The sequence below is a fragment of the Saccoglossus kowalevskii genome, chromosome 8, assembly GCF_978046115.1.
Source record: "Saccoglossus kowalevskii chromosome 8, keSacKowa6.1, whole genome shotgun sequence".
Classification (NCBI taxonomy): Eukaryota; Metazoa; Hemichordata; class Enteropneusta; family Harrimaniidae; genus Saccoglossus; species Saccoglossus kowalevskii.
Window position 1 is genome coordinate 7,631,978 of NC_140648.1, and position 23,604 is coordinate 7,655,581.

At 37.6% G+C, this 23,604-nt stretch overlaps 1 pseudogene; it reads left to right on the forward strand.

Moving 5' to 3' along the window:
* Positions 1-11,594: 11,594 nt before the first annotated feature.
* On the forward strand, positions 11,595-17,118 carry LOC102805055 (testis-specific serine/threonine-protein kinase 2-like; annotated as a pseudogene).
* Positions 17,119-23,604: the final 6,486 nt, after the last annotated feature.

Sequence of the window (23,604 nt, forward strand, 5' to 3'; positions counted from 1 at the left end):
ACTGAGCATTTCAATGACACCAAAAGATTTGATGGGCAGAGCATGCATACATATACGTTTACATTGTTTCAAGATGAATGAATGAATAGTGGACAAGTGATCACTAGCATGTCGCCAAAAACAGAGCTTCACAACTGTTGTACCACCTTTCCAGAAGCAAGAAAGATGTGCCAAGAAGATGAAACAAAGTTTTTCAAAAGACTGATTACACAGAATGAAACTTGGGTCCATCACTATGATCCAGAGACCAAAGCCCAGTCAATGTGGTGGAAGCACTTTGACTCACCACCTCCAAAGAAGGCAAGGGTGCAGCCCTCCGCTTGCAAGGTCATGCTCACAGTCTTCTGGGACCAGGACGGAGTAGTGATTTCCAGGCAAAGGGTACCACAATTACACGAGCATATTATGCTTCACTTTTGATGAAACTAAGAGAAGCTATCAAAATCAAGAGGCGGGGCAAGATCAGCAAAGTTATCCTCCAGCAGGACAATGCTCAGGTCTACAACTCGCATGTCCCCAGAACAGAAGCATGGGCGTGTGGCTATGAAATCCTCCCCATCCCCCTTACTCTCCTGACCTTGCACCCTCTGACTTTCATCTCTTCCCAGCCATGGAATTGTTTTTGAAAGAAAAGTGTTTCCCAGATGATGCAGCCTTGATTTTTGAAGTTACGACGTGGTTGGTGGACCAAACTGGGGTGTTCTACAAAAACGGTGTTCAGAGCTGCATCAAACGATGGGAGAAATGCATAACATGTAGAGAAAGACTAATAACTGTGTCAAGTTTCATTAATCTCCTACTATTGGAAATGGGTCAGGGGCATTACTTATTGAACGTCCCTTGTATCTTTAGTGCAATGCCATAAAAAAATGCATGTATGCAAAATTTCAGTTTCTGTGCAATTTCTGTCAAGACAAATCTAATTCCAAATTTGCTGAGTTAACACTGATTAGTGGAATATTAATGAAGCTGTCAATCATTGCATCATGCAACTGGTGTTGCAAGAGGGTGCTGCAAGGGTCACAAGTCTCTTCTTTATTTTGCCGTAACTGCTTTCACCATTTACACACTCCCATATTATTTAATTTTGTTGAATAAAACACCAAAGTTTACATTATATACAATGGGAAGTTAAATAAATTGATTAGTCCTAATTATTATTTGTTCATAGTTGTACAAAAGTGGTATCATGGGCACCATTTTACTTAGGTCGTGAACATTAACTGGCACAACGTAATGTAAACTGTCTTATAAAGTCTGTATTTATAACTATTAACAATAACAATAAAAATCAGTGCAGATCTGTGAAAGTCACACTGTGCAATGAACATGGAACTGCTGTAATTGATAACCCAGATATAGTCTTTTGACTACACTTTTTCCAGTAATATCCTTTTTGAGCTGCACATCCCACACTGTTACCCTGTTTTATCATCTGATGTTAGTGCACCTTGGAAATCTCTGATGCTGAAGGAATTAATTGAAGACCTCTGGCCAAAAAACGGTCTTGTACATTGTGCTGGGGTCCTAGAATAAATACATATACAGCCAATGCATCCTCTCATCTTGGATAACTGTAACATCATTATGGTCATAGAGTGCTCAAGGAAAATTTCAGGCATGTATTTCCAGATGTCCTGAACTATGGTCACTTCCTGGGACTGGACACTGTGAATAGGATTGCTGGCATTTTTACTGACTGGATGAAATTCTTGTATATTCTTCTCTGCCATCTCCATGGACTGGGCAATCTGACAAGCTCTGTCAAATGTAAGGTCAACAGTGTTCAACAGCTTATTCTGGATTTTGGAATTATTTAATCCGCACACAAACCGGTCTCTCAATGCTCGATCAGGAATTGTCTGTTAATGCAGTGAATGGACAGTTTTTTCAATGACACAAAATAGTCACCGATCGATTCGCCTGTTTTCTGATTTTGAGTTCTAAAATGAAAACTCTCAGCAATTTCTAATGGTGCTGGATAATAATGTCACTCTAGTGTTTGTACGATGACTTGTAATTGGATGTCTTTGGTGTCGCTGGCACTAACAAATTTAATACTCAGTGTGGAATATACTTCAGGTCCGATCTCCGAAAATTGCGCGTTTCCTTTGTCTAACAACAAGATTCGCTGCTTCCTTATTCTTACCTGGTATTTCTACAATGTTATTTGCCGTGAAGAACATCTCCATTCGTTCCACATAGGAATTTAATGTTTCTCGTTTGGCATTAAACTCGCCCATTCAACCGATGAATACTCCAAATTCTGTCATCTGGCGCACACTGGAAGTTTTGGATTTACGAATGCAATCCTTCTTAACTTGGGGAAAATTCACACTTTTTTCCCCTAGAAAACTTCAACACTTGTTTAGCATTCATCCACATACATCCTGAGATTGGACACTATAAATCAAATAGTTAGCCATTACCAGCTTTTTTGCCAGCGGTTACCATCAGTGATGTGAGGTATAAAAGTAGAGTTTCCCCGATAATGGCATATGTGAAGAGTGGCTGTTAAAGATGTCACAAGTTGATTTATAAGTAAGGTTTAAGCCTTTTTATCGTTATGCCAGGACATTTCCATGTGCTACTCAGGTTCTTGCATATTCCTTTCACCACTGCAGTGTCCAAAATGTATACACAGTTGCAGGGTTAGTTCCAATATGCTTGTGTTATGGGCATGTTTGGAATGACTTGATGAGAAAGCAGTCGAAATACCTGTACCATTTAAGACCAGTCTAATATCTAAATCTCCATAAATTTGAAATGTGAGACAAACTTTACGCTGATGGTTGTCTCCTTTATTCTGTTATCAGAAATGATGAAGACTATGGGTCAAAGAAATCTGACCTAGTTATTTTTGCAACACGCCAAGCTAGATTCCATCAAGGACCCCTATAAAATAAATAAGAAACTTGAATAAGTGAAGTTCCGAACAATGGAGTTTGCCATTTTTACAATTACTTAGTATTTTTAAATTGGTTAAGTTTACATGATCGTGGGAAAGTAAACTGACTCACCATGTGTTTCACAGAAATGTAGCCCACACAGGTGAACATTTTTGGCCCACTTGATTTAGTCACTCATACAAACTGGACCTGTTACCTTTACAAATAGAACAGCACGAGAGTTCACGAAACTTCTAGTGTACATTGTTTTACAAGTAATCTTACTAATCAAATTGTAACAGGTGCACAGGTAGCACTTGCCACACCAACAAACACTATTTTAAATTCACATTGTTTATAACTTACCATAATTATTATGTATGATGCATTTGTCCTGATTATGTTTTCATAACTTACTTGTGGAGGTAGCTATTATATGTGCCCTAGCCCATGATATAACCATGATTTTGGTCGAAATAAATAAATAAACAAATAAATTGGTGTTGATGCTTTAATTTTGCATTGAAACATTGGAAAACCTCCTGGAGATTCAGAAACTGGTGTTGAAATTGAAGGATGAGGAAATACCACTATGTGACTGGTGTGTATCAAGAAATCTGTCACTATGGCTCCACAGAGGTCGATAATGTGCAATGTGTCGTGGATGTGCAAGGGATGTGCTCACATGTCCCGCAGACATCTTATGAGAGGGTTAGGCCATTTGTGTTGAATGACTTGGCATCTCAAGGAATTGTAGTGGGAGTTAACTGGACTACACTACAAGTAGACATATCCAGGTTTGGTCTGAATTCTATCAGACGAGATCCAGTACGGTTGCAAACTGTTACTATATGTGGTATGCTGGATAAACCGTGCAGCATAGTCAAGCAGTAGGAAAACCATATTGGTGGAGAAATGGAACTTTGGAAGATTCCACCAAAGATGACCACCGAGGAACTGGTACCAAGAGTATTTGAGAAATCTATGGTGCAGAAACACAGTGCAGTTGACCATAGCAGAAAGAGAGGAAATCTGCTCCATGACTACATAAAACTACATACATTCTGGCCATGCTGTGTGGCGCGTATCGCGTGGACGGGTTTCACGTTCTCTGCACGTAATAAGCTCGGTTATTGGGCATCCTTTTTTTGGGGATGCCCGGTGGCCGAGGGGAAGACGTGTGGTGGCGTGAAGCTGGGCGATTAGGTGCCGTGCGCGAGCGCCGGTTCGAGTCATGCACGCAGTACGTATTTACTATATTAGACATAGTCTTTACCTTGCCGTTTATTCGGTGTTATTTGCTTACTTTACTTCCTATGTCGACAGCAACTATGAGTTTAAAAAATATTTCTCAGTACTTATTCACTGTTAAAATGCTGTACCATTACTTTCACCATCCTACTACAGCCAGATCTGAAGGCCTTTGCCGCATTCTGGCCATGCTGTGTGGCGCGTATCGCGTGGACGGGTTTCACGTTCTCTGCACGTAATAAGCTCGGTTATTGGGCATCCTTTTTTTGGGGATGCCCGGTGGCCGAGGGGAAGACGTGTGGTGGCGTGAAGCTGGGCGATTAGGTGCCGTGCGCGAGCGCCGGTTCGAGTCATGCACGCAGTACGTATTTACTATATTAGACATAGTCTTTACCTTGCCGTTTATTCGGTGTTATTTGCTTACTTTACTTCCTATGTCGACAGCAACTATGAGTTTAAAAAATATTTCTCAGTACTTATTCACTGTTAAAATGCTGTACCATTACTTTCACCATCCTACTACAGCCAGATCTGAAGGCCTTTGCCGCATTCTGGCCATGCTGTGTGGCGCGTATCGCGTGGACGGGTTTCACGTTCTCTGCACGTAATAAGCTCGGTTATTGGGCATCCTTTTTTTGGGGATGCCCGGTGGCCGAGGGGAAGACGTGTGGTGGCGTGAAGCTGGGCGATTAGGTGCCGTGCGCGAGCGCCGGTTCGAGTCATGCACGCAGTACGTATTTACTATATTAGACATAGTCTTTACCTTGCCGTTTATTCGGTGTTATTTGCTTACTTTACTTCCTATGTCGACAGCAACTATGAGTTTAAAAAATATTTCTCAGTACTTATTCACTGTTAAAATGCTGTACCATTACTTTCACCATCCTACTACAGCCAGATCTGAAGGCCTTTGCCGCATTCTGGCCATGCTGTGTGGCGCGTATCGCGTGGACGGGTTTCACGTTCTCTGCACGTAATAAGCTCGGTTATTGGGCATCCTTTTTTTGGGGATGCCCGGTGGCCGAGGGGAAGACGTGTGGTGGCGTGAAGCTGGGCGATTAGGTGCCGTGCGCGAGCGCCGGTTCGAGTCATGCACGCAGTACGTATTTACTATATTAGACATAGTCTTTACCTTGCCGTTTATTCGGTGTTATTTGCTTACTTTACTTCCTATGTCGACAGCAACTATGAGTTTAAAAAATATTTCTCAGTACTTATTCACTGTTAAAATGCTGTACCATTACTTTCACCATCCTACTACAGCCAGATCTGAAGGCCTTTGCCGCATTCTGGCCATGCTGTGTGGCGCGTATCGCGTGGACGGGTTTCACGTTCTCTGCACGTAATAAGCTCGGTTATTGGGCATCCTTTTTTTGGGGATGCCCGGTGGCCGAGGGGAAGACGTGTGGTGGCGTGAAGCTGGGCGATTAGGTGCCGTGCGCGAGCGCCGGTTCGAGTCATGCACGCAGTACGTATTTACTATATTAGACATAGTCTTTACCTTGCCGTTTATTCGGTGTTATTTGCTTACTTTACTTCCTATGTCGACAGCAACTATGAGTTTAAAAAATATTTCTCAGTACTTATTCACTGTTAAAATGCTGTACCATTACTTTCACCATCCTACTACAGCCAGATCTGAAGGCCTTTGCCGCATTCTGGCCATGCTGTGTGGCGCGTATCGCGTGGACGGGTTTCACGTTCTCTGCACGTAATAAGCTCGGTTATTGGGCATCCTTTTTTTGGGGATGCCCGGTGGCCGAGGGGAAGACGTGTGGTGGCGTGAAGCTGGGCGATTAGGTGCCGTGCGCGAGCGCCGGTTCGAGTCATGCACGCAGTACGTATTTACTATATTAGACATAGTCTTTACCTTGCCGTTTATTCGGTGTTATTTGCTTACTTTACTTCCTATGTCGACAGCAACTATGAGTTTAAAAAATATTTCTCAGTACTTATTCACTGTTAAAATGCTGTACCATTACTTTCACCATCCTACTACAGCCAGATCTGAAGGCCTTTGCCGCATTCTGGCCATGCTGTGTGGCGCGTATCGCGTGGACGGGTTTCACGTTCTCTGCACGTAATAAGCTCGGTTATTGGGCATCCTTTTTTTGGGGATGCCCGGTGGCCGAGGGGAAGACGTGTGGTGGCGTGAAGCTGGGCGATTAGGTGCCGTGCGCGAGCGCCGGTTCGAGTCATGCACGCAGTACGTATTTACTATATTAGACATAGTCTTTACCTTGCCGTTTATTCGGTGTTATTTGCTTACTTTACTTCCTATGTCGACAGCAACTATGAGTTCAATGACTACATAGATGTTTTCATGGTGGGTTATCATATTTGGTTCTTGGCAAAACTTACACTGTGACTTCGGTTTGGCATTACTGCCAGCTATGGCTATGTCCGAATAACATCCAGGACAGTGGCTCCTGTGAACATTCCATCCCAATCCCAGGTTCACCAGTAGGCCATTCCCATTCAGTTCCCACGACTACACCATATGCACAGTCCCCCAAACCTTTCTGTCTTCAAGCTTCTCTAAATCGTGCTTCCTTTGGTATACGCATCACGCTTATGGCCCTTGTCTCATCCGTAGATCTCCCATGAACTAAGTGGTACCATACAACCACTCTTTTACTACCTTGCTTCTTTGAGCAGCTCATGACTATGGTGCAACATATGGTGTCTGCCTCCAGGGTTGGTTGCCTGGACTGTATCTGCTTAGGCCATCTGTATTCCCATGTAACATCCTGGTTGGTTGAGAATGATGAGACTATACTCTCTAAATGTCTTCAGCCACCTGCCCTCGACCAGTGGTAGCGGCATGAAATTTTGCAAGGGGGTGAGTGGCGAGATCTGCTCACCATCTGTGCCCCATAGGCGTGAGTTGGTCGCGCATTTTTGGGGGGCATCCCCCATGGTGCCGTCTCTGTCAACGCACTTCGAGACATCACCCTTCAAAGCAGCATGGTCAGTCCACACTGTAAATACCGCCCATAGTGCCACTGCAGTCTGAATGTGCCAATACATCACAGTCTCCACGGGCTTGTCTTTATCTGGTGTCACAATGCGTCTTAGATATCTTTAGAGCTATCTTTTTACTCCTGCAATTCTCAAACATTCAATGGCTTCTCTGGACCCCTTCTTCCATAGTGCTTCTGAACTCAATTATATCAACATGATATCGTACCACAGTCTTCCACAGAAATTCAACCATCACACTCGCCATCAATCTTTTTAACATGAGGGCACATTAGTTAAACAATAAGGCATGACATTCCAGCTTTATAGCAAACTGCATCTTCACTTAGTTAAGTCACCAACACAGAAGTGGACAGAACCATCCTTTTTTCAGACAAGGACTATTGGTGAAGCCCATGGCAAAGATGACGATTGTGTGATGGCTTAATTATCGTGTTCTTAAACTTTACGTCAGGTACCAGGGATCATTACGTTCGCAATCTGTTCGACCAAGCAAAAACCACACAAAGATGGAATTCTTGTCAACTCCTAGTCTTAGTCGCCTATCAAGAACTCTCCAACACTCTCGCATGTAGCCAATCACATGAAGTACTTAACACGTCATATATATTTGATTATCGGGAAACCACACATACCAAACTGTCAGATTTAGTTCCAATCACTGATTTTAGTTCCAACCATGACGCCGCATGAGCCTAAATGATGACATGTTATGGAAAAGTGTTGAATGATATAAACTAGCACTTCACATGAAACTAGTTATCAAGTCATATCAGTGACCGATCTTTAGACACATAGAAATAAATCATGACAAGTGTATAACCCCAGTCTTCAACATGAACGCAGGAAATGCCATGCCGCTTGCTGGTCCCTCGGAGAGTAGAAAGAAACCCCTGCCCCAAGCATAATCCAAGCTACCGGCATGTACATGTCATTATATAAGGGATTGCAAGATCAATATTACAGATTTAATATTTACCGAAAACAAGAAGATACATTAATCTTTGTTTTTGTAAAATACCATTTGAACGGAATCCAGAAATGGGGACAGATGTACCTCTACGCATCCGTGCATGTATTACTTAACATGTCTGGCTCGATCATGTTCTAGTTAATTTGATGATACAATTCAAAATGATCGAATGGTGCCCATTTTTACTTTGCCAGTACCATCAAAGATGGAAAGGAAAGGTATATTAAGGGGAAAATTTCTGTTCGGTGTTATTGTTGTCGTTGTTAATAATTGTTATTGTGTGCACAATAACTTTACTAATTCTATTCCAAACTACATCAAACTTGGTCACCTTATTCATCAGTATAAAGTCTTCTCTAAGTATGAACAACAGATGTCCTGTATAAAAATATCGTGCAAAAATTGATAAAATCTGATAAAATATTTTGACTGTTTCTACTTGACTGATCACTGGTGATACGCATTTAAAGGTCACTGATCTCAGTGCAAATATGCATTGTTGTATGTGTTCAATGAAGCAAATCATTTATCTTGTAATAATATCGTTGGTAATGGTAATCTTCCAAATCCCATAATAATACTAGACTGGGTTTCAAAACCAACTCATGGAGATAGTTTTTGCACAGTCTGATACACATTTGCAAACCTACCTATAAATTTTTTACAGAAAACAAGATGTCAGAAAATCAATATAAGCACTCCTATGAACTGGGTGCCAAACTTTGATCAAGATCTGAAGCTAATAGAAAATCTGTTTAGTTCAAAGTTATCAAATCAAAAACAATACATAAAAAATACATATAAAGTAAAACGTTGCACATTTTGAAAAGAAAATTCACAGGAATTTGTTTCAGCTATTAGAACAAAATGATAGAGTTTTTATAATGCTAATTTAAAAACGCACTTCAAAAACAAAGATTGCAGTGTTTGAAGATGTAGATTCTCAGGAGGCAACAGTACAGTACTGTTGTCTTCTCTCTCCACTGGACACCAACTAACTATTAAAGTTGATTTGCATACAAAGCAGAGCTTGCAACATGATAGCTATTCATAGAGGGCGTTTTGTTTTTTACTTTTCAAACAATACAGTAGTCACATAATGAATATAATAAGGCTGTTCATGGTTGTCTCAGTGAATCATTATTTTTTGACAGACACCTGTACAAAATACTTGGGCAAAAGCCAGCTAAGATTTTCTGTTATCTTGCATGTTTTTCAAATCTATTCACGTCTAAATGCAGAACTTTTTTCTGAGATGAGGCATTTGTTTTATACTAAAATATCTGAATTACTTTGAATAAAGCTGGAAATTATGTCCCTTAAAATAATGAAACAAATTAGGCACCAATGTTTTTGTAAGATATTTACATCTGTCATTCGGTAGACTGCTTCTCCACTGTTGTTTCAATCCCACACCTTGTTTGTATTCAAAATTAATTATGACAATGCATATTCATATTGAAACAAACTATGATAAAGTGAATAATATTATATAACAAAGGGCAAGGTCACCAGAGTTTAGCTATGTTTTTTATTTGTAGCCTTTGTCGTGATAGTTTTATTGCTTTGACAGCATTTTTAACAGTCATTTCCCCCTACCTGTATGCCCCATGATGCACCGTGTTTCAAGGTTTAAATATTAGAAAGCATACAGTTATTTACTTCATAAGGTAGCTATATTAAATAATGACTTGCTTTAAATGTCAGAACTTTGGCCCACACATCTCTACTAAACTAAAAGTGAATCTCCAAGAATAGCCCGCTCCTACTCTGGGAATTATACTCAATGTTTTTGATAAATTAACAGTTATTTCACTAGACTAGTTTGTATGAACTATATTGTTGGTCCTCACTAGAATTAGTATTCTATATTCAACAGCCAAATCCTGTATATATGGATTCCAAGATATGACAAACAATATTTAATTCATACAAATAATGAGTAATAAGAACACTTCACTAATCAAAGAAACCATAAAGTACATCAAACAGTGTTACAACATAAGAAATACATTACCGGCATAAATAAACAATATATGCCATATTCTTACATATTGTAAATTGTCTTACTATTCACGGATAGTTTTATGTCCGCTCAACTATGTAAAAACTTGATTAACTCGTTAACCAAAAATGAAATGTCACATTATCTTTATGGTATTAATAAAGAATTCTATTCTATTCTATTCTATTCTATTCTATTCTATTCTATTCTATTCTATTCTATTCTATTCTATTCTATTCTATTCGGTTCTATTCTATTCTATTCTATTCTATTCTATTCTATTCTATTCTATTCTATTCTATTCACATTCTGGGCAATGTGATCCATAGTTTCACTATATATTATTCTCCAATATATTGTGGAAATATTTACGACAGTCATTAATGACTTGGGAGGGCATATGTATTGACTTTAAATACGCATACCAAATGAAATTGAAGCTCACTACGATTCATGCCATGACGCGCACGCCGTTATTAACATTTTCTTAACGTCGCTATAAATGGGAGATTTTCCCGCCATTTCATTGTCGCCACGGCATTTTGTGACTAAACGAAACCACTTAATACGCAGATATCAACATCGTAATGCGATATGAATTAAGTAAATGTTTGGCCGTCAGACAGTTGTCATTCGTGGACAGGCGGGCCTGAATTAAATATATAAATCCAGTATTATCAGAGGAACATTACTTCCAGTAATATGTATTTAAAACTCAACACTTACACGAATTATGAAATAAGAAACGTGGAAATAATGTTTAAAACTACAAATACCTTGCATTAAAAACCGAAAACACGCTCTATAGAGAATACGATTGGCTGTCATTTGCCGCAGCGGAATAACAAAATACATCATGTAAATGCGATTACCAAAAGATAAAATTTGTTTGCAATTGAATATTTTAAAATAGACTAAAATAGCATATCGATTAAGTTGTAAAACACGGTTTCTGAATTTATTTGGTCGTCATTTACCACGGTGAAATCAGAATGCAGCACTAGTACCTGGCGCCGCTATGTTGTGTACAAACAACACATCGATATAGAAAATATCGATTCAGTTCCATGGAATTTTTTTTTTTTTTTTTTTTTTGACTCATGGCAGTCACTTAATTCTTTTGGACAAAAAATATTCGTGAGACTGCAACAGGAAAAAAAACAAATTTCGAAAAAAAGAAATGAGTCGAATGAACATCATACCGCCACCGTGCGGTTGATGGGGTGGAAGTTATACGTTTGTTTTTATGGCTGCAATGCATTTTGTTTTGCGCGTGCGTGCGTCTTCTGTCCGGTCACGCGCTGGCATTGTTTGACAAGTTCTCATTGTTACATCACGTTATGAGCCGCGTTACAATAAACACTAACATCGTCACTTCAATCACTGATTGTATTAATAACAGAGTGTCATCTTTGTATTATCTATCACAACGCCAGGAAAACGGAATAGAGCAAGCATCTTTTGCGTCACGCTCCGCAGTAAACCGACAACCACCATGGATGGCATGAGTGAATACAGAAATAGCGTTGAATTCAAGAAAAGGGGAGAGTCATGGGTTCCTCACCGTCGAAAATCAGCTTTGGAGTCCTTAGGATACACCCTGGGAGAAACCATCGGGGAAGGGCAATATTCCAAAGTGAAGAAGGCCTACACTAAGGTGACCCAAAACTGTGTTGCCGTCAAACAGCTGAGTAAGCAACTTGCTCCTCGCGATATCGCTACCAAGTTTTTTAGCCGGGAATTCGCTTGCCTCAAGAAAGTCTGCGGTCACCCAAATATCGTAAGATTTATGTATTAAATATGTTTCTCTCTGTGTTTAGCAATTCTTTTTCTAAATTCGGAGAACAGTGTTTTCACAGACAATTTACAGTCATTTTGCAGATGGTACATAAATAACTATTGACTTCGGTTTGGAGGTTGTTTTTTTAACTTTGTCGGGAGCTCGTCAAAAGAACCGACGCTCCCGAACGAAGATGCTCTGAAATCAAAGGTTATTCATGCGTTATTCATTTTTTAAATCGGCAGATATGGGATTTCTAACAAGCGACGTAAATAGACCTATTTCTAAAATGACGAGATTAAAAATGCCAATGGAAAAGTGGTATATTTGCATAATATGTATATAACATTTCACGGAAAGAAAACTTTCAACTTTTTTTTATACACACACATACCTTCATTTGAAAGGTTATCCTGCACAGGATTTTGACTTGGCTTTTTTATTTAATTGAGTATCCACCAGGCCATGTAATATGCGAATATTCATGGGGATTATTAATAGAAACCGTTCGAGTCGTCTGTTTTATCGTAATCATGTCTCATGTTCGAGAACACTTCACTATTTCGAATTTTATGTGTTTTCACTTTATTAAAAAAAAAAAACTCGTAAGCAAGTCAAGGGCTAGTATAAAAAAAACATCATTCAATAAATACTATAACAGTTCATCCTGGCATTGCAGAAAACACAATACCATTTGAACCAAGTGTTGCCTCAAATCAAATATTGTAATCTTGATTGTTTTTATTCTACAGATTGCAGTTTACGATGCAGTGGAAACTGACAAGACCCTGTATTTTATCATGGAGTATGCCCCAAATGGTGATCTACTGGATTTCATCAATACCCATGGTATGTTATGTAATTTTATGAGGTTATCAACAAAAATCACTTGATATGTGTGCCGTCATAAGCTAGTGTTATGCAGCCAATGACACCATTAGTATCAACCAGATCTATCAATACCAACTCCAAATGTCAAAATGACGGAGAAATTATGTTTTTATGGAACTATACTTATAAATCATATTCTCATATGCTAATTAGGCATGATGTCTAAACATGTGTTGGTGATATTTTTTTCAAAATAAACTTTCAGTCATCACTGTTTACTCAATAATGAACAATGCTTCGCACATATATATTGCACAAAGTGAACTTTCACCCATTATGGGTTGGAGGGGAGTTCATTATTGTTATTATTTTGTTGCGTTACTACTGAATTTGCTGCCACTAAAAAGTAGAAAAATCCACAGTGAACAGTTTCACAGTCACAGCTGGCTCCTGAATCTGCATAATTTAAAATGTTTTTCTGGAAATTGTTTTCACAAACTAAGAGAGAAACTAGTTTTAATCCATCAAATATAATGGTATTTAAATTGTGAGTGAACGAGTGACTTGTGTGTGATGTGGAATAGCATTGTAGTGATCACTCAAGCAAATGGCACATCATGACTGATGTCTTGGTGTCCTCCATGGCCTTGCACAACGACACGCTAATATGTGTTCACATAGTCTACCCCGAATCACCACTGCAGATCGACTGGATCGATTGTGCATAGGAGTGCGTACACATACCAATGACATTTAACATGCATATCTTCATGTTTAGTTTGAATTATTAGCTTGTGATATTTCACACTAAACATCACAACTGTGAATATGTACTATGGTCATGTGATAACATTAAATGTTGGGTTTACTTATATTGACTACTCAATCATTACTTACTAATTTAATGAAAATCAATTACAATTTTCCATTGGCCTGAATGTTGTATGCATTCATTTGCTTTTGTGCAATTCATTCAAGTTTCAGATAATATCTCTTTCTTGTCATGTATGTATTATGTATTAGGTCACCTGGAGGAGGAAGAAGCCAGGACAGTCTTCAAGCAGCTGATTTCAGCAATTGCTTTTTGTCACCAGAAAGGTATTGCTCATCGAGATATCAAATGTGATAACATTTTGTTGGATGAAAAATATAATGTCAAATTGACAGGTAAGATAGTCGACAGATACTACAACTCAACCCAGAGAAATAATAAAAAAATGGTTTTCACCAATACACTGCAGTAAAGCATTGGAGTAAGAAAATCAAACAAAATAATTAAAGGGGAAAAAACATTTTTTTTTACATGTACTTCATATTACGATATGTGTGTAAAGATAGTGTAGTAGTGCTTCAATTTGGAGGTTATTATGACCTATTGTGATCAAATCCGAAACAAGTGCTTATTGATTGACCTAGTATGTGTATGCATTCGTCCATATCATATCTCACACATGGCTTGGATCAAGTTTAAACTTCACACATTCATCGGGCATCAGGCGTCAAACGATTGCAGTTCCATGTTTTATACATGTTAGTCTACATTATGTGCCTCGCTTCAGTAATCATGTAATATCTCATGCTTATAATACTAATGGGGACATATATCATTGATAATGACTTGTTAATAAAGTCTATCTAAAATCTTCAGTATCTTGACAAATTTATTTATACATGTATATTCTAAGTTTGTTTCTTTGCGTCATCTTGATAGATTTTGGATTCAGTACATTGATGCCACGCAGCGGTTTCATGCAGACTCACTGCGGTTCATACGTGTACACCGCACCTGAGATTTTAGAAGGTGTCAAGTATGATGGTCAGAAAGCCGATATATGGAGTATGGGTAAGACATCGTCAATAATTTGAACCGTATATGTCATTGCTACAGAGAATTATACCAAATTTGACATTATTGCCAACAGTACCTTGTTACAAACAGTTTTATTGGATATAAACTTTTGTTTTATCAAGAGGATCCAGAGAAGTATAAAAACTATGAAGATTAAAATTACCTTGCTATTTTATTTATTTATTTTTTGTGTTTTTAAAAACAGGTGTTGTTTTATACTCTATGCTGTGCGGACGTCTGCCCTTCAAGGATACTGATCTCACCGTGTTGTTGGCGTCCATGCGAGAAAGAGTACATTTCCATAATAGAGTGTCTAAAGGTGATATTAGTGTTAATATTATCATTGAATCACAAAAACATATTTTGATCTTCAAAAAAATTTCCCAAGTTATGTCTGATTGCATAATTAATGTCTACTTCGATACATATGCCACTTGCCAGGCATGTTGTCTGTTTCGTAAATTGGCGTAAGTGTAAAGAATCACATTTTCATTTATGTGCATACATAGTGTATGGTTGGTATTACTCATTGAAAAATACTAAAAGCATGTATTTTGTCATCTATATGCCATGAAATTTGAATACTAAATTTAGAAGTAGTAAATTCTGACCCCTGAAAATGTATTAGAATGCCAGTTTACACAAATAAAAGACAAAATCCATGTAGAAATCATTACATAAAGCAATATAGTGAAAATTGGGGTATTATGTTTTCAGAATTATCACACTACTTGTACTACCCGGTAGATGTTTTTAAAATACGTAGTAGTAGTAGTATAATCCAGGAAAAGATGTTTGGAGAATTAGAAATGTACACATAGCTTTGTGATATAAAAAGCTATTTTGTAGCATATTTCTCGTGTGTGCACATTGTAACAAGGTTATAAACGGTATGCTCTCATGTTTGGTAGTGGATATCAGCAAATAAGCATATTTGGGGAAGAGAGGTCTTACTGGTATATTATCTGATACCAAATACCCTCGCTTGCTGTTTACAACCTCTAAATAGATAATAATTACATACATGTTAATAAGAATATATTTTCATAACTTTTTTAAAAATAACAATTCTTTGTCTTCCTCAGATTGCCGCGATATTGTACGTGCTATGTTGACACTTGACCCTGATCGAAGAATAACATTGGAACAATTAGTATCTATGGACTGGTTGACTCAACCAATTGACAGGTCTACACTGTCCCATGGGTCTCCTGCTGCTTCTCTTTTATCTATTGGTAGGTATTTTTGATTTTAAAATAAATAAGTCTTGAAGTTTTCACTCTTGGGTCGCGATGGTCAGCATAATACACAATAAACATGAATTCCTATTCATATGCATTCAGTTGAAATGTAAGCGATAAAATGGTGATGTAAAAATGTGAAATTCACAACTCTTGCTATTATTGTGTCATCATATTTTTCTTTGACGACAGGTTCCACTGATAGTGTCATTGTTGCCATGACTAATTTGAATGCGGAGCATGGATTGTCATGTTCCCAGCATGTCTACAAGGGTGCTAAGCCAACACTTGTCAGTGATGTACTGAAAGCAGTGGCAGTCAGACACAGGTAAGTTGATGAAATAGACATAACATACTTTTCTGTCAAAAACAAAATAAATTTTTATAACCAATTTTTATCTCATATATCATACTTTATTGTTTTCCAGTGCTGGTGAGTGTCAGGAACAGCTGTTCCCCCAGCATGTCAGCTCCCATGTGTCAAAGACTGGACTCGTTGGACCTGCTGCACGGCGTATTAGTGTCCAGATCAGCCAGCAACAATGTAAGTTACACAAAAGCTACCATATTTCTCAGATTCTTACCCAGTTGTATATGTTTTTAACATTGTTTACATATAAATTGATATATAATATCATCGAACAATGCAACTACATTAGTCAGTCAGTCCGACCATAGTCCCTGCACCTGTGTACACGTATATAGCTAGGTGCTGATGACTTGAACTTCACATGGTATTCCAGGATCATATACCAACTTATAGTGCTACTATTTATTTCATCAAGGTAATTGTATTACTCGTTGTGTATCATACATACATACATACATCTGTGTTTCATTAAATTGAAACTGTATTGATCCACACAACTATTTTGACTTTTCTTGTTCTTTTTCCACAGTAAACCATAGAGTACATCATGTTGCACCTGTCGCTAAGGGCAATCAGCTTCGTCGAATGAGCCTTGGAATTGGAGTTGTTCAGACCCCACAGGAATGTAAAGCTGCTCTGCGTCGTGGAAGCGTGGTTACTGGTAACTCCCAGATCCACATGGCACCTGCAGCTCTAATGGACTCCGTCACTCGTTTGCGAGAAAACCAAATTGAGAAGGAAAGGCAACATCTTCGCTTCAGCCTCTCATCTAAGGCTGCTAAATCCGCCGGAGGTAAACGTAAGAAGGATGCTGAATGCACACGTAGAACGTCCTTGGTCACGGATGCAATGAAAGCTGGTACAATTGGAACAGAGCATGAGCAGGCTGAGAGGGAACTGATTGCTAGATTCATGACAAAGTTGGCTCACTGTGGTTACTATGAATAATTTCTTGATTCATGAGTTGGATCACATATGTGACTTATACTATAATTAATTCCTTGTTCTAGAATTATTCATTTCAGTCTCTGAATGATTACCATAGTAATATATGAAATAAAGTATAATCTGTTGTCAATACATCATGTTTAATTGTCGTTACTTGTATTTTTAGGCCAAGTCCTTTTCAGTGAAATATTCTTTGTTTGTATTTGGCTGAATTAACTACCGGTTAATTGTTACCACATTTGAGGACACAAAATTATTTCTGGATTGGTCAATTTAAATTTAACATCAATTTGATTTATACCAGTGTATACATATTTATGAAACATTTATAACAATCCAAGCTTAATGCCGTTCACTATATCTTGGCCTAAGGAAAAAATGATGACATATTAAAAGTTTGTGTGTTTTTTGCCAAAAAATTACTGCATACTTTTTGGGGGAATGCCTGATGGCTGAGTGCAAGCCACACTGGGATGTGCAGCGAGGCAGTTTTGTACCATCATCGTCACCAGTTTCAATCACAATTTTGTGATACTTTCTTATTTATAGCATTATAGTGATAAGTATCACAAAACTGCCTGAATAATTGTGAAAAATGGAACTTAACTGTTACATAATAAAAACAAAAACTATTGTTTTCAACACAAACAACAGGTTAAAATTCAACAATCATGAAATCAGTAAGGGCATTCCCATTTACCTGGGCACAATAGTCACCCCACATAGAAATTGGTAGAACCCCGATCAGGATGAAAGCAGAAAGCTCAAATAAAATACTGGTACAGACTAAACACACTGCCAGAAAACCATGTACCGGTATTAGAGAGTTTAAGATTTGCGTACGTAACGGGAACGTACCGTGATGTTCTAATTGCGTTTGCGTTACGTTCTCGGGTGTCAGAAAACGATTAAGTACAAGCGCCCACAACGGGAACGTAACTGAAACCAGAACCATGTCAATCCGTCTATCATTTGGCAACAATAACTACCTAATAAAATTTGTTATGTCATTGCACGTCCGGAGTCAGAATTAGTAGTTAGTTCACAGACATTTGACAGAGCTCTCACTATTTCCATCCACTCTGCTGAGGTCTTAGGCCTGTTTGCCGAATCCTCTTTCAGCAGATCAATGTCATGCGTTTTCACTGGGTATAAATGTCAGCTAAAATGCATCCAATATTTCTTATTTCATCATAAATATTCAAAAACACTCTAATATAAAACGTTTTATCAATGTCAATGAAAATTATTCAAAATTGACAACGAGAAAAGCTCTCGGAAATCAACTACGAGTGAGTCACCTTGATCACGTTCAAAACGACTGCCGAACGACCAAGCAACCGATGACGTCATTGGTTCGCGCAGAGGTCATGCACAAAGCAGTGACGTGTCCGTTCTCGTTCCGTTCTCGTATGCGCATCTTAATGTCTCTATTACAAAATGCACTAAAAGAAAATATTAAAAACAATACAAACTGGCACAAAAATATTGAAAAAATCATCATAGGGAATTTTAATTTAAAGAACTTAAAGTGAAACAAAAGATAAATATTAATAATTTTTTGAAAAATAAAATGATGGACCATCATTAACAAATGAGTACCAGGAACAGTTAAATATTTGTCAAAATTGAGAGAAACAATTTAAGAACATGCCAATTATTTAATACAAACGTTGGAATAGAAAAATATCTTATGAAATAAAAGACTACAACAGAAGAATTAAATAGCAGTGACCATTATTTGGAAATTAAGTTAGGTAGAAGAAGAAAACCACTTGTATAAATTTTACTAGTGTGTGTGTGCGTGCGTAAGTCAAAAACAAGACGCCACCTACGGCGACATTTGAAGAATGGCGTGGGCTTTACCACAGTCCCTCAACAAGATCATGTATCCACGTGGTGTGATGGCCCCCTCATTGAAAACTTAATCAAGCTTGAAATATCAACATTTGTATGGTTTCAGCGACTTTTTTCTGATCATGTGTTGTTTTTTCAGTTTTCAGCTGATCTTGTTCTTTTAAAAAAATGTCATACAAGACTGGCAAAAAAACGCCAAAAACATTATACAAACTTGTTGGCGTGCAGTTCAAGTTGATGCTTTGCAACACAGACCTTAGAAAATGACGTCATATTTGCATTATTTTCTGTCTTCGTTTTATGTTAATGAATATCCGATCCTTATCCCGGATTAGTAGGTCTTTTGTTTCAAATGTTTACCAGCGACACGCATCTAACGAAAAGAACGCGATTTGGTTCATAACAGTCTTTTTTAGTAACCGTGACATCTTCCAAGTTGTAAAGATGTTATTCAAAGTTAGCAACAAACTGATTATGTGATTGAATTTGTATTTGTAACAACAAATACAAATTCAAACAAATCATGTTTGACAGTGAAGGAAATGTAGCAGTCTTCACTATCTCCTTTATTTCGTAATACAATTAAAGGCTTCGCAGCTATAATAAATAACACTTTGACCTCACTGCATTTCTACATATATTTTAAGTACCACAGAATGCATTTGCAATGGTACATTGAAAACTATAATTGTAGTTTAATACTTTTTACATGTTGGTGGCATTTGTTAAAGGGCGGTAGTCGTCGCGCCGCGCATGTGCGACATTTGTGTTGATAAACATTGATTTTCCCACCACAATCCAGTGCGCTTTTCTAATGAAATCACAAGTACGAGTTTGGTCCTGAGCGCCATTTGCACTAATCACCGCCGATGACTCCTTCGATACCTTCCAATCACCAGGAAAATACAAAAGTAAAGCTTGGTAACCTATCAGTTTGTACTCGTTGGTATGCGCAACAGTCAAAATCGCCATCTTTGTTTATATGAGACCCATATTTCGCGCACGCGTGGCACGAGGACCACCGCGCCTTTTAAAGTTGGCAATCTATTTACACAAGAAAATACCAAAAATTATTGAGGGCGCAATTAGTCCAATTATAAAATTAGTCTTAAAACCTAAAGTATCATTAATAAATTGCACTGTTATTAGATGTGGTTGTAATGTTGAAAAGTGGTGCCAATTTTTGTATGTACATTCGTTCTTATTCGGTTACGTAGATTATTGTAGCTCTCCCCGATGCTTGCACAAAAATTGATGACCCGCCCCTCTCCTTTAATTCTTCTCCAGTATTCTAAGTTTCAATAATTTGACTGAACTATCAAATTACCGTGTTTTTATTTTAAGATAGACACATATTTAAACCATAATAATATATTATGAGTGTATTTATCTGTTTGTTCATAGACCTTCTAAAGGGTCTATGATTTAGATAAGGGATTACAAGTAGCATAGATCACAGGAAATACCGCAGTTTCCTATCCCTCTGTTCCTCTAACAGAGGGTCTATGTTTTGTTATTTCTCTTATCTGAATTAATCATAGACAACACGGAAAATGCTTTAATGGTGTTTTAATGGGTAAGCTAAAGGGACTGAATGACATCTGGGGTGTTCTAATACGTTACTTCATCACAACTGATCGTATTCTCGTGATAAATAGTTTTGAGTTTGAGTTGTTAGTAATTAATTTCATGTCACAATGCACTATGCATTCTTTGGCATTAGTTGCGGTGTTTATGCTATTTATGCCTGATGACTGGATATAGAGAGCAGACTCGCAATCAGCCTCGATATGTATGATCCGTCGACATTAGATTTGATCTGCATCCATCCACAGTCTACTTAAATTATCTTCTACGAATTTTAAAAGTGATTAGATGAGAGACGACAGTTCGTAAGGGAAGTAAATGATACGACGCGGGTGGTGCAGTATGAAATGATGCGTTGTTTTCAGTGGGATTGACGAACCATCGTACGTAATGGGGTTAACGCGTGACCCGACAACACGCTTCTCAGCAAGAACCAAATAACAGCCTCAGCAAAAAAAAAAAAAAAAGGTCAACCCCAATTCCCGTTTTGTAGGCATCATTTTGACCACTGTACTGTTTCTGTTTAGTGATGTATTTTGAATATTTTTAAGTTTTATTATTTTGTTTTCTTTTAGAGACGATATGAATGGTATTGTCGACGAAAGTTTAGTTTGGAATGTACAATAAATCGAAAATAAATAAAAATGACAACTCTATGTCAGATAATCTACACAGCATCAGAGCAGAATAATCAATATGCATTGTAGTTTGTTTGTCTCAACGAATGTTTTTCACGTGAAAGTGGACTCCGAGACCGTGTTTGATGGTAGACGTTTATTTCAAATGAAGTGCGTTTTTTTTTTTTATATAGTAACTTAAATTTAATTTAAAATAAAGTACACATGTGGTTTAATTTACATATTACAGTGTCATCACGCCCACTGTTACACTCGATATTTGCCTGTTCTATCAATCACAGACAATATAGTACGCCCACCCCCTTTGCGTGGCCCTCATACTGTGACAAAATGACCCGTCTACGTATATGACACGAGTTGACATTTGTTAGTTACCACCAAGCCGTCTCAAGAATGCTTCTCATATCTATGGGATAACACCTTAGGAGGGATGATATTTGAATCGAGGTTTGTGCTTTATCGCTTTACTGGTAGCGCGGAGTTCAAGTTAGTGCATCGATCAATAAATTATCATTTTCACTACAACCATTGGATGTAAGTTGACCTGTGTGTTGTGCGAAAGATAGTTCGTTGACCAAACATTTTTGTCTGGGTTTAGTGAACAAAGCATAAAATAAAACCACGTCGACGTAGAAAATCTGATCATTAGTTTTAATGGCAGCCAACTACATTGAAATACTGCATTCATCACACAACGAAATTCCAATCTAAGATCACCTATAACCTTAAACATGGTGTGTTGCTACACATTGATAATTGGGTTTTATATTGGGCGTTGTGTGACATCGTAATCGCCATGGTGATCACTGTTGATGATGAGATTAGAAATTCAAGACAGATACATATCCCAATGTTTACCGAACGAAATACGACCATGCCAACAAATACATTAACAATTTATTAAATTCATGTAAAGACACAGCCTCTACGTGTAAACAATGAATAATATAAATATGTAAACGATGCAGTATGCTTTCACCACTTTAGACCCAGTCATACCAATATTAATATAACTTTTAATGGTAATATATTGTTTGCATTCACGATTTTCACGAAATGCACATTTACTCTGTTTATGATCAACTACTAGTATTTTATTTCTACTTGGAATTCAGCGAATATAAATGTCACCTAAAACGTACTAAATATAATAAGTAAGTTGATAGACTGAAGTACATTGTTTTAAACTATACTGCATTTCTTGTAGACTGTCGACAGTCAGTCGTACCTAATATTAATCTTTTATTATTATTATTATTAAATATTGTGTATAAACGTAATAAGCGTGAATAAATTGCGAACGCCGAGACAGGAAGTAAGGGACTAAAGTCCCTCGCGTGCATTTCCCATCAGTTGAATGTCTAGGATAGACAATTACATTAGGACCGAGGACTGTCGACAGTCTACATTTCTTATTTCTGGCTACATTATATTTGTAAATGTAATTCGAAACGGCTATCATCTTTTGGATAACTTTTGTAAGTCGCGTACAATACATTGAGCTGTTCGTTGCCACAAGAAGAAAACTTGAAACATATGGAAATCTTATTAAATAGTTGCACTAATTGTTGAAGTCACTCACTGTACAAGCAATTAAAAAAAACCTGAATAAATCTTGACTCTTGTTTTATTCTGCACGGCTTACATGTATGCAGTTTCCATCAATACTTATATGTTTACGTTTTCACTGATATCTTGAGAACCATTTGTCCGATTGAACAGGGTTACAATCGTTTCATTTTTTTATGAAAACTAGTTACGTTCGCCATACTCTGTTGAATATAGTTTTATTATATTAATTTCTTTTTTTTTGTTTCTTTGGATTTATTTTGTCTGGTCACCAATTAATTTACATGTTTGGACAGCAGCAATGAGTCCAATTAAAGAATGATTAGAGACTTGATACCCGCGTTTCACAGATGGCTACGTCTTTGAAAATAACTTATTGCATTTGTGGATTATTATATCCCTCAACAAATTAACGACGTATACGTCACAGTGTCTACGTGTCTGTGAATCCATTGATAATACTGGGAATTGACGGATGGATGGATGGATCACACTAGATGGGTGAACGAATTTATGATTTCAGAGACGTCTATTGTCAAATTTGGGGATCCATAACTTACATACCTATGATAATAGACGAGCCATGGATGGATTAAAGTATCACAATCGTCACGCACCGCGAGTTTAATTTCGTGTTAACAAACTTAACAAAACAGTCGTATAGTCGCATGGGACCCATATTGGCCACGACGCGTCCAATTAAAATGACGTTGGACAGAGGTACAGCATTACTTTAAATATATTTTGCATATAGCACAAAATCATTATATTTTGAAATTGTGAAAGTCAGACTGGATCGTTTAATAAAAACTACGACGTAATCAAAGACAGAATA